This window comes from Dreissena polymorpha, chromosome 11, assembly GCF_020536995.1.
Source record: "Dreissena polymorpha isolate Duluth1 chromosome 11, UMN_Dpol_1.0, whole genome shotgun sequence".
NCBI classification, from domain to species: Eukaryota; Metazoa; Mollusca; class Bivalvia; order Myida; family Dreissenidae; genus Dreissena; species Dreissena polymorpha.
Window position 1 is genome coordinate 53,621,224 of NC_068365.1, and position 11,809 is coordinate 53,633,032.

The following is an 11,809-nucleotide window of genomic DNA, read 5'->3' on the forward strand; positions in this document are numbered from 1 at the left end:
TGGGCCACATGCTTGGGAAACGTTGTTCATTTTCACACCGCCATATCAACAAGTCGCCATAGGGTTGACAAATCACGCGCATGTTTGTTAACATACCATACGGCGCAACTTAATTTCATTAATACCTTATTTAATTATTTTATTTTGTAAAACAACTTTTTAATAGATGATAATTAAGTAAACGAGTTTAATAAATTGCTTTCTTAAACAAAACGTGCCTCAAACGGTTACTAAGTGCTGTCATCGTTTGTGACGTAAATTAGTAATAATAATAATAATTTCTGATAAAACAAATACGAAGTTAACACGAAAAGTTTTTGTGGGCAGATGACAGTTGTAATTATTTTTTATACCAACTTTGTTGAGAGTTTTTAGCAAGTTGAGAAGAAAAAATTAGTGAGTAGTTTGAGTATATTTTTAATTTAATTGGTTTATTTGAGGACAGAGTAGAAAAGAGATTTAGAGAAAAAGGAATATCTTACTTCATCAAGACAACGATATCAAGGGACGTTACTCTTGTGGTTTTGTTCTAAATGTTGTTGAAGTTTCCCCTGAAAACAGCACCTGTAACTACCTTCAACTACGAAAAAAGGGTGTATAAGGAAGCTTTGCTAAGTGTAATCAATATTTATATTATTACCAGGGATCATATTTTCCCGCAACATCAATCGTTCCAAATTTAAATGGGGAAAAAGTGTCCGAAAATTTATATTCGAAATCATGACAAATTACGTTAAAATATATACCATTGATTTTGCTATTCATGAAGATGGTATAATAAATGTACAAGTTAAATTCCCTTAGGCATTATTTTTAAACGGAACATACGAGTTTACTCATTTTGTTTTATCATTTGCTATTTCATTGACATTGGTTGTTTCGTGCGCTGTTTTATCTGACTGTTTTTCATCGTATTCAATATTATTAGTCTGTGTAAATCTATACCGATGTTTTAAATCGTTGTCAACTCGATAATAGCTTACAAACATGCATTGAACCAAACAAATGTCTGTGCGTAGGTTTGTTACTGACAATAACAAAACTAAATAGTAAAGAAATAATTCATGTACGTTATAGTTTGTAGTCAAATAACCCACGGCCGATAGTTAAGATGCGTTGGGATTAAATGATTTGAAACTACACATCTAAACTTTCGGTCGTCTGTTATTCAACAACAAACAATAAAGAACACAAATTATTTTGATTCTAACACGATTTTTACTGAAGATTTATACAATGTATATTATTTTTCTTGTGTACTATTTTATGTGAAGTTTCGCCCATAAAAATAACTTTCGGCTGTTCTGTCGATCAGATCCGTGACTTTTATTTATTTATTGCCGAATTATTACGCTGGTGGAAAATGTATCGGCATATTTTGTTTAATTACAGCGCGTGCTTTCAGTGTATAAGGTCCGCCCACAATTATTGCAGAATATCCGATTTTCTTCTTTGTTTATATGACAGTTTACTGTATCATGCACGAAATGCACAATTTCCACGAGGATAACATCGAGGTTTGTATCTCCGAAGTAACTGTAAACGATTTTATCCTGGACGACTACACCTTACGGACCGATTGTGCTAGGTATAAGCCAGTGAAATTATCGATTGATATTGACACGGGGTTATTCACGCGTGACTAGTACACAGCCGCGCAAATCTTCGCTGCTTGGGGCCATACTCTGATACTAGTCGGCTGACGTGCAATAATCTGGTCCTGACCGGTTTAGAGACTGCAGCGAATTGTTTATCACACCTAATCGAGATAAGAATGTAATTAGGGTGTGCACTATGTACTCGATTTCATGACATGGGAATTTTAGCAAACAGAATCAGACCGACTGTTTGGGATTTTTTCAATCGGTCTTTTATGACCTCAATCGGTCTAGGACCGACAAAACCGACAAAAATATGATCCCTGATTATTACATATGTCACTATTTACACATTTCATCACTTGTTAAAATGTGTTAATGCATTTTATTCTTCAATAACATGTGAGGGATTAAAGGCCATCTCAGTCCTCTTGCTAATTACGTTTATTTGCACAAGGATTTTTATGTATATTTATAGTGTAAGCAACTGTATGCAATTTGCAATGTGTATGGGGTGTGTGTTAAGTTAACTTGTATACTTGTGTTACATAAATTATGATAATATAGTCATTAATATATATTTAAGAGGACTTATGTTACATACAATTGTGTTATATATATATATATATATATATATATATATATATATAGGGAAATATAAATTAAATGAGCATTAATCAATGGAAAAAAATAAACAAATACAAATGTGCACCGCTACCATTCACTGGCTGCAGATGAACACAATGTAAAACAGTAATGATAAACATTTAAAACGTAACACAAATATACTTAACACGTTTTAAATAAAATATGACAGATTTGATCAAGTTAAAGAAGAATTTATGACAAATATTCACTAAACATCTCGTCTAAGATTATATATAAAAAAAATTAACTAATACTTTACAAATGCTTTCCTTGTTTGTGTCATTCTTATAAAATGCAAGGCAAACAGATGAATAGCATACACAATGAATTGACATTGACAAAGTAAAATAATTAATACTTGATTGAGATGCTTTGCTGATGCCTGACATGCCTAATAATACATGACAATTCTAATTTTTAAATGTCTGAAATCAAACTTTCACAAAAAATGATTCTATCTCCACAACCAAACAGGAAATTTGTGTAGTCAACCTGAAAATAAAATAAAGAATCCTTAAGAAAAAAAAATACCATCAAACATTCATTGCATAACTGCTATAACCCTTTCAGTGCTGGAACCGAATATTGAAGGCCTTTGCAAACAGTTTGGATCCAGATGAGACGCCACATTTTGTTTGCTATTCTGATAGTAATCTTTAAAAAAAATTAAGAAAATGCTTATTTTACAAATTCAGCAGACGACATTTTAGCAGACGACAAATTTCCCAGCATGCAAAGGGTAAAAAAATTAAAATCCAGATATATAATTTGTATTAAAATTTAAACTTTATAAATAAAGTGACATATAGATTTATAACATGTTCAGATAAAACAATTACATAAATACTCTCAAAAATAAATTTGTCGACAAAAAGTATTACCTTTCCGACAAATTAATTAGATGGGTTGATGTGAAGCTGTGCCGGCATGCAGTTGGGGGGGGGGAATATCTCGAGTTGGTTGAGAGGCAGAGAAAGACTCGGACAAGTGCAACTGACGAGGGTAGAACTGTGCCGCCAAGAATTTTGGTAGATATCATCACCCATGGAATGTGTTGTCGCAACTTTCTGCCATTAAAAGAAAAACATTTCATATTATAATAAAATAAAACAAATCCAACAGGAGATAACATTTCAAAATAGAGTGTTTTAATAACATTTTTATGGCACAACTTGAACAAATTACAACTTTAATAGACACAATATTATTTATTCAAAATGAAAATGTATAAACTCCACTTTATATAAAAATAATTTAGAATTTCTTTTAACTTAAAATATTTTTATTATGGACTCGGGGCTTTTTTTGCTTATTAAGGGAATAGGTGTTTGTTTTCCTAATTTGAGAAATTTGCGAGTCAAATTTTCACAATTTAAAGAAGTTCGCAACTCAAATTTTCACAATTTAAAAAAAGTTTGCAAATCATTTTTTCACAATGTTGATCTGTGGGCGACACAATTTTGAACAGTTTTCGACACATGTTTTCAAAAAAGTTGCACAGCGCGCAACTCATTTGTTCACAGTTTTCAACAGTGATTTTTTTATGAACAGTGCGTGACTCATTTTGTTCACAATTTTGAACAGTGTGCAACTCATTTTTTAAAATTGTGTACAGTGCATGACTCATTTTTCCACCATGTTGAATTAACAGTGCGCGACTCATTTTTTTCCAAATTTTGAACAGTGCGCGACTCATTTTAACAAATTTTGAACAGTGCGCAACTTATGTGTTTTCACAATTTGAAGAGTTTGTGACTTATTTTTTTGTAATTTTGAATGAACAGTGCCCCACAAAATTGTCACCCATTTTTGAACAGTGCGCAAATGATTGTTCCAAATTTTGTACAGCGCGTGACATGATTTTTTCACAATTTTGAGCAGTGTGCAACTCATTTTTCCACAATTTTTGAATGAACAGTGCATGACTTATTTTTTTGCAAAAATTTGAACAGTGAGCAACTCATTTTACAAATTTTGTACAGCGCGTGACTCATTTTTTTCAAAATTTAATTTATGAAAAGTGTGGGACTCATTTTTCCACAATTTTGAATACAGAATGAACAGTGGGCAACTAATGTTTCCCACAATTTTGAACAGTGCGCGACTCATTTTTTCAAATTTTGGTACAGTGCATGTCTCATTTTTTCACAATGTCGAACAGTTCGCAACTCATTTTCCACAATTTTGAATAAACAGTTCACGACAGTAGAACAACTGGCACTGATCATTGGTTCATCAGCATGAGAATGGGTGTAAAAAATGGCACAAATAATGACACATGTGTGTTTAAGCATGTATACATAACAAATTCAATGAAACTTACCAACCACTCAGCCAGGAAACATATGGTGAAGAAGCTGCGGGATATTTTGCAGATCAGTGGTCAAACTGGCAGTCAACTTATGTTGGGATTTCCCAATTGTGAAGATATTAACCTCAGCAATCTCCAAACACAAACATGTTCATTTATTGTCAGTCAAACACCAATTAATCCATCATATCACCCTGACAGTCTCAAAACACAATGCAAAACCAAAGCATTTTCGTTTCGTCTAACACACAGCTGGTAACGTCGCTGAATATTGCACAAAAGCAGCTTCATTATGAAGTTCCAGCGACTCGAAATACACAAGTAGTCGAGTTCCCCACCCACTTTGACTTCGCACGTGAAGGCTTGTTTTTTGGGGAAAACTGTTAACATCTCACAACTAAACGTATATTACGGAGATGGACAAGTTGAAAAAATAAATCACTCTTATCACTTCCAAATTGCGCACTACGTTAAAATCCCGTTCCATTTGATTATTGTATTTATTGTTTGAAATGTTCACTCTACACATTCGCTTTGAAAATAGCGGTTGGTGTGTACACTCTTGGAAGTACATGTCGAATGTGTTATTGTAAAAAATATTGGTATTGTGTTTTTAGTGCAGAAATTGTTCTTTTAAGTTTCGATTTCTTGCTTCAATTTTTGTATTATGTGCGTTTAAATTTGATTGTTTGTTGCTTACTTTCGAACTATTTTTTTATGTGTAAATATATATGCATAGACGCTAGCGGATGTAATCAGGTTGCTACTAATTTGCATATTTATTACCGTATCTACATCAATGAATTTAGCGGTTGTTTGTTTTGTGAATATTTTCTTATTTACTTTAAAATGTGGCATAATAAATAGAATATATGGTTCGTCCGATATGGCGTGTGAAAAGGCTCGGCAAGCCTCGCCTTTTCCTACGCCATATCAGACTCGTCTTATATCACATGATATCAAAAGTCACCAACCATATATTCTCTATTTATTGCAACAAAATTATTGTTATCCAATGTAAGATATTCATGAACACTGTGAGTTGTATATTTTCCAAACCAAAACATACATGTTCAGATAGTTTTTAGTGATTAAGAAATTAATTTCATGCCTAAGTTCATCAAAATGTTGCAATAAATACTTTGCATGCAATGTTACAGCAAAATGTTGTATTGTATATAACCATAAGGCATTATGGTTACGTTTTTGTATGTTAAGACATAATATGTGTCATTATGCCAATACAATAACACTCTTAGTTAACAACATATTCACTTGTATAACATTTTATTTTAATTCTTGGCAATCGATTATATAATCTTCATTTCAAAGATTCCATGGGTCATTTGTATATGACACAGCATGATGGTCATGATAGCTTTAATGAAACAAATACAATTGTTTAACTTTGGGACTGTATCTATAAAATATTATTGAAAACAGTCAAAATACAAAATCCTTTGAAATCAAACAAAATGTTTACCTTTGATGTTAAAGTGAACGCTAGATTTAATATTATGCAGCATAAATAATAAGCATCATACACTATATTATTTTGTTATAATGGTTTTGAACTCATGTTGTCATGGGATCTTTGTTTCAGGAATGTGTTAGCATGTGTGTAAAATTTGCTTTCCTATGTTTGTTCACTGTATAAATAGAACAATGTCCATGTCAAGTTCAGATCAAAAAAATATATTTAATCAAGCACAACAACCATCTCATGCTCAAAAGATGTTGCCAGTTTAATAAGTAAAATTTTAGGATTAACATAAATTATGATGATGATTCATTTTGAGTTGACATAATTGTATACATGTACATACAACAAATTTTGATCACATTCATTCCTAAATTTAAGACTGAGGTTGTTAAGAAATGGTACATACTGATACTCAAGTCAGAATGAACATCAACTGTCAACCTTGTTACTTTATTCAAAGTCATATTAGCCTATAATATGATTGGTGAATAAAGGCCAAGATAATGAAATTGCATCAATTTGTGTTATGCCTCATTATTGTGTTTAAACATACAACAACATAAAATGGTTGTAGTAATACTGTTTATTATTGTTGACTGCCCAGAAGACCTGTAAAAATAGCAACTCAGGTATTACGGATAAAATTGTTAATTTAAACACAAAAACTTGTGTTGATACTTCATGTTGTTTTTACATTGAACTGTATGTGTTTTAAAAAGTTACTGTTTTCTGTACTTTCCATGAGAATCTGGTTACAAAATTTTAAAACCTTGTTTTTTGTGTTTTTTTTTTAATTAAGTTGCATTAAAACATAGACAGAGCTCCAGATAAGGGTCATATTTTCGTAATTACGAATTATTTTCAAGTCCGTTACGTATTTATTTTAAAATCTTGTCGTACCATTAAGAATTTCAAAATCAAGTTACGAATATTATTTTTACATCGTATCGTATCGATTTTTATTGAGTTCTTTTCGCGTATTAAAGATCTTTGCGGTGCTTATATAGAATGGTTATCGGGTTTGTATAACAAAGCGCATTTTTTCCAATAAAAGCGGCGTATACAGTTTATCTGTCAAAAAAAATGGCGGCGCCCAGAGAACGTCCTAAAAACTGCAAAGCGTCCGAAAACACGCTTTTAACATATTGTACGCAAAGTGAGCCAAACTTAAATGTTAAGAAAGACATTATAGAAAAGATCTTATACGATGTTGTTTGTTCAGTTGCCGACACAGTCGGAAAAGCTAAACAAAAACGTGACACGACCGGTCCAAACTTAAACACAAAAAAACATTGAACGAGTGGAAGGGACAAGTCCCGTGGCTAATTGTTGAAAAGATTGAAGGGGAGACCCGTTTTAATTGTGAAATATGTAAAAATTCATCTAAGGCATACAATCTAAGCACAGTTTGGGCATATGAAGGTAGTTGAAAAATAACATTGTATAATACTGAAAAGACACTGTTGAACTCGCATAAATAAAGTTGCTAGTATGTTTATTTTGATTTATTTTGCATGAAAATAACCATTTATTATTTTTAGATCATTTAGAAAAAATAAGAATTATTTTCCAAAACTTAGTAGAAACGTTAAGAATAAAATTTCAGAGTTAAGAATTCTTTTTGAAAATCTGGTAGTAATTTAAGAATTTCACAAAACCTTATCTGGAGCTCTGATAGACATATTATAATAAATCATTATTTCGACAGAGAAGTCTTGCTTTACCAAGACGCCAAAATTAAGCTTATAAATTTATACTTTGCACTTGAAACATAATGACAACAGGAGCATCATTATACGTTGTTGAAACTTTAAGTTGTTTTGTTATTTTTTCTAATAAACTAAGTTTTATACCAAGTTATGTAAAAAAAAATGGGCTATTAAATTAATATAAAATGAAAGTTTACTCATGCATGTTTCTTCACATGAGAATATTTTGAAACATGTCCTCAATACACTTATGCCTTTTTTCACAAATTAATCTGTTCTAAAAGTAAATGATTATAAATTTGTCAAAAGATACAATTTATTTTATAAATTCAGGTAAATTAAAAATATTATTTACATACACAAAAGAGCTTTTGATTTATAGTGCGTATTTCATATCCTTTTTAAAGACTACACGCCAAAAGTACACACATGCTAACAGTTTATTAATATCAACATCCAAACGTTAATAACATATGACATAACTTTAATTTAACAATTGTGACAAATCATCTTTCTGGAAAGCACATAATATATTTACCCCTAATTTACAGAATGTGTCAATAAAATGTTCTTCTTAAAAGCGTGTTTTGTATTGTATTGACTCCAGTAATGTTTTCACTAAATAAATGGTAATTATTTGGATGGTTTAATTGGTCCGCCAAGGACGGTCTTAAGCCCGCGCTGAAAAAGGAGGAGGGTTGGGCGTGAGGCTAGCAACCCCACCCCGTGAAAAAATGCTTGCTACGGAAACGACAACAAGGGAACAAGCGACAACCGGCGCCGGGAGTGTAGCAGACCAGGCAACTGGACTTATGAAGGATGCGGATCAAAGCCGCAAGGACGTCCCCACCCTGATAGCGGAAATCTTGACGCCAAAGCAATGGATCAGAGTTGGATGTTGGAACGTGCGAACACTCTACCAGACTGGAAAGCTAGCACAAGTGGTGAGTGAGCTGAACCGATACAACCTGACCCTTATGGGAGTAACAGAAGCAAGATGGACTGGCTCTGGCAAGCAGAAGGTGGGTTCCGGAGAAATCATCATCTGGTCAGGAAGAACTGACAACGACCACCGGGAAGGATTTGCGTCATCATCAGCAAGAGCAAGGCCAACACCGTGCTACACTGATAACCTGTGAATGAGCGTCTGCTGTACGTCAGGATGAACTCCAAGAACGCCAAGCTGTCTGTTGTTGTGGGCTACGCACCAATAGACGTGCAGAAGAAGAGGACAAGAGCAGAGCTCCAGATAATTTTTTCAGCCGAGGGGTATTTCACTCATGAATTTTTTAATTGATGAGTGAAAATCATAATCCGATAATTTTAAGGAGTATTTATGTTCAAAGGACCTGAAGTAATAATAAATTGTACTTGTAGTGTTAACTTGCTATTACAAGCAGTTTTGTACACAATAAAGCAATAACTTTTGTTTTATTTAATATACTGTCAATAATAGGGCGTACAATTTTTTCCGGTGTTACTAATGACGATGTCGACTTAATAGAGTTCGACCATTTATAACTGGCTCGTCATTAATTTTTGTTTTATTTACATGACAATAAAACACAAAACATGCAGACGCTGCTGAACATGTCACAAAAAGAAAAGCGCTTTCGGGACATGGACTGCCGGTCAGGGCGGCACAGATCGTGACGGTCATATGAAAAACAAGCAAGCAGCAAGTTTTCGCATTACATAATGATTCTAGTGGATTCATTGATTCATATATGTGTATAACGGCTGCCATTTAAAAAGTGCTTGAAGGAAAAAGGTTTTCCCATAGTGCCACACAAGAGATGAACTGATAGCAAAATTTATATGCTTGAAGTTGGGCGATTTGTTTTTTTTTTCGAATGTGATGTCAAATGTTTTCACCATTAGCGTATATCGATTTTCAACAATGCAGCGGAGAGTCCGTTGTGTCAACATCAGCCTTTATCGTGGGCCAAAATGAAATGATACCGTTCTGACTGAGGAGTAAATTAGGTTGGGAACCTCATTCTGTACATAGATGGTGATGTCACTACGTTTGTACTGGTGTGGACACAATGACGGGAACCAGTCATGATTACATGAACTTATATTCATGTATAAACGGCTAATACGCATTGAAATTGCACACGATACGTAATCCGAATTTAGCCAGGAGTTTTTTTACTCAACAAAAGTTTAAGCCATGCGTATTTTCTTTTTTTCATGCGTATTTTACGCAAATACGCATCTTATCTGGACCTCTGGACAAGAGGGCATTCTACGACGCCCTTCAAAGTGTTTTAGAGGACATCCTTCAACACGACGTGCTGATGTTGCTCGGCGACTTCAATGCTAAGGTTGGCTGCGACAACAAAGACAGAGAGAGGACCATGGGAAGACATGGAGTGGGTGTGATCACCGACAACGGGGAGAGATTAGTCAACTTCTGCCAATAGAACGACTTGGTCATAGGAGGGACCCTGTTCGCGCACAAGGAGATCCACAAACTTACATGGACATCACAAGACAGCAGGACCCAGAACCAGATCGACCACATCATCATCAACGGTCGGTGGAGGCACTCTCTGCAGGACGTGCGTGTGATGCAACATGCAGACATCGGCAGCGACCATAGTCTTCTGGTGGCCAAGGTGACTTTGAAGCTCAGGAAAGCCAAGACGGGAGACATCAAGAACCAACGCTACGATGTGGCCAAGTTAAAAGACCCAAAAGTGAAAGAAGAGTTTAGGTTAACCCTCAGGAATAGATTTAGTATTTTGGAAGATGAGGCAGCACTGACCATCAAAGGCTTCAATAGAGTAATGAAAGAGACAGGAGAGGAAGTTCTAGGCTTCAGAAAGAGCAAGAAGACAAAATAGATCTCAGAAGAAATGTGGTCTCATATGGAAGAAAGAAGACAGATCAAAAAGAAACTGTTGGACACCAAATCCCTAAGACTTAAGGAAAGAATTTCAAAGGAATATAGTTAGAAAGACAAGGTGGTGAAGACATCAGCCAGAAGAGACAAGAGGAGGTACATAGAGAGGCTGGCAGAGGAGGCGGATACAGCAGCTGAGCACAATGACATGAAGACAGTGTACCAGAACACCAGGAAGCTGAAGGGCAACTACGGCCAGCACAATGACCTTCCTGTGAGAGCTGAAGACAGAACTCGTGTCACTGTGGAAGAGGAGAAGCTGAAGAGATGGAAGCAACACTTCGAGTCCGTCCTAAACCGCCAAGACCCACCAACCCTAGCCGACATTCCTGAAGCTGAAGAGGACATTGACATCAACCTAGGCAACATCACTGTAACGGAAGTCAATGAAGCCATCCATAAGCTGAAGAATGGGAAGGCACCTGGCGACGATGGAGTGTGCCCTGAGATGCTGAAAGCAGAAGACACAGTGACACCGCAGCTTCTTTGCCAGATTCTTCAAAAGATTTGGGACAGTGAAGAAGCGCCAAGCGAATGGAAGACCGGCACCATCGTCAAACTGCCCAAGAAAGGAGACCTGGGGAACTGTAAAAACTGGCGAGGCATCACTTTACTATCTCTCACTAGTAAGATCTTCAGCCGCATCATCCTCCAACGCATCTCAACAGCAGTGGACGGTATCCTTCGCCAGGAACAGGCAGGCTTCAGGAAAGGCAAGTCCTGCATCGACCACATCTTTGTCCTGAGGCAGATCCTTGAACAGTCCCATGAATGGAATGGATCCCTCTACGTGGTTTTTGTGGACTTTGAGAAGGCCTTCGACAGCCTACACCGAGAATCCCTCTGGAAGATTCTGCAACATTATGGCATCCCTCAGAAACTTGTCAACGTCATCAGGTCCCTGTACGAAAACTTTGAGTGCAGAGTCGTCCACAACAACCAGCTCACTGAACCATTCAAGGTGGAAACTGGAGTGAAGCAAGGATGTATCCTCTCGTCGCTCCTCTTTTCAATGGCAATTGACTGGATCATGCGCCGCACCACAGAGGGAAGGAGGCAAGGAATACAGTGGACGCTGACCTCGCTGCTAGATGACCTGGATTACGCCGACGATATCGGTCTACTTGCTAGCAGGAACCAGGACATCCA

General features: G+C 35.6%; 1 long non-coding RNA gene across 1 annotated transcript; it reads right to left on the bottom strand.

The window, feature by feature from the left end:
- Positions 1-2,384: 2,384 nt before the first annotated feature.
- LOC127850008 (uncharacterized) lies at positions 2,385-3,313 on the bottom strand. Its single transcript, XR_008034991.1, has 2 exons — positions 3,128-3,313; positions 2,385-2,738 (listed from the first exon to the last, which is right to left on the bottom strand). It is a non-coding gene; the product is annotated as an uncharacterized LOC127850008 (long non-coding RNA).
- Positions 3,314-11,809: the final 8,496 nt, after the last annotated feature.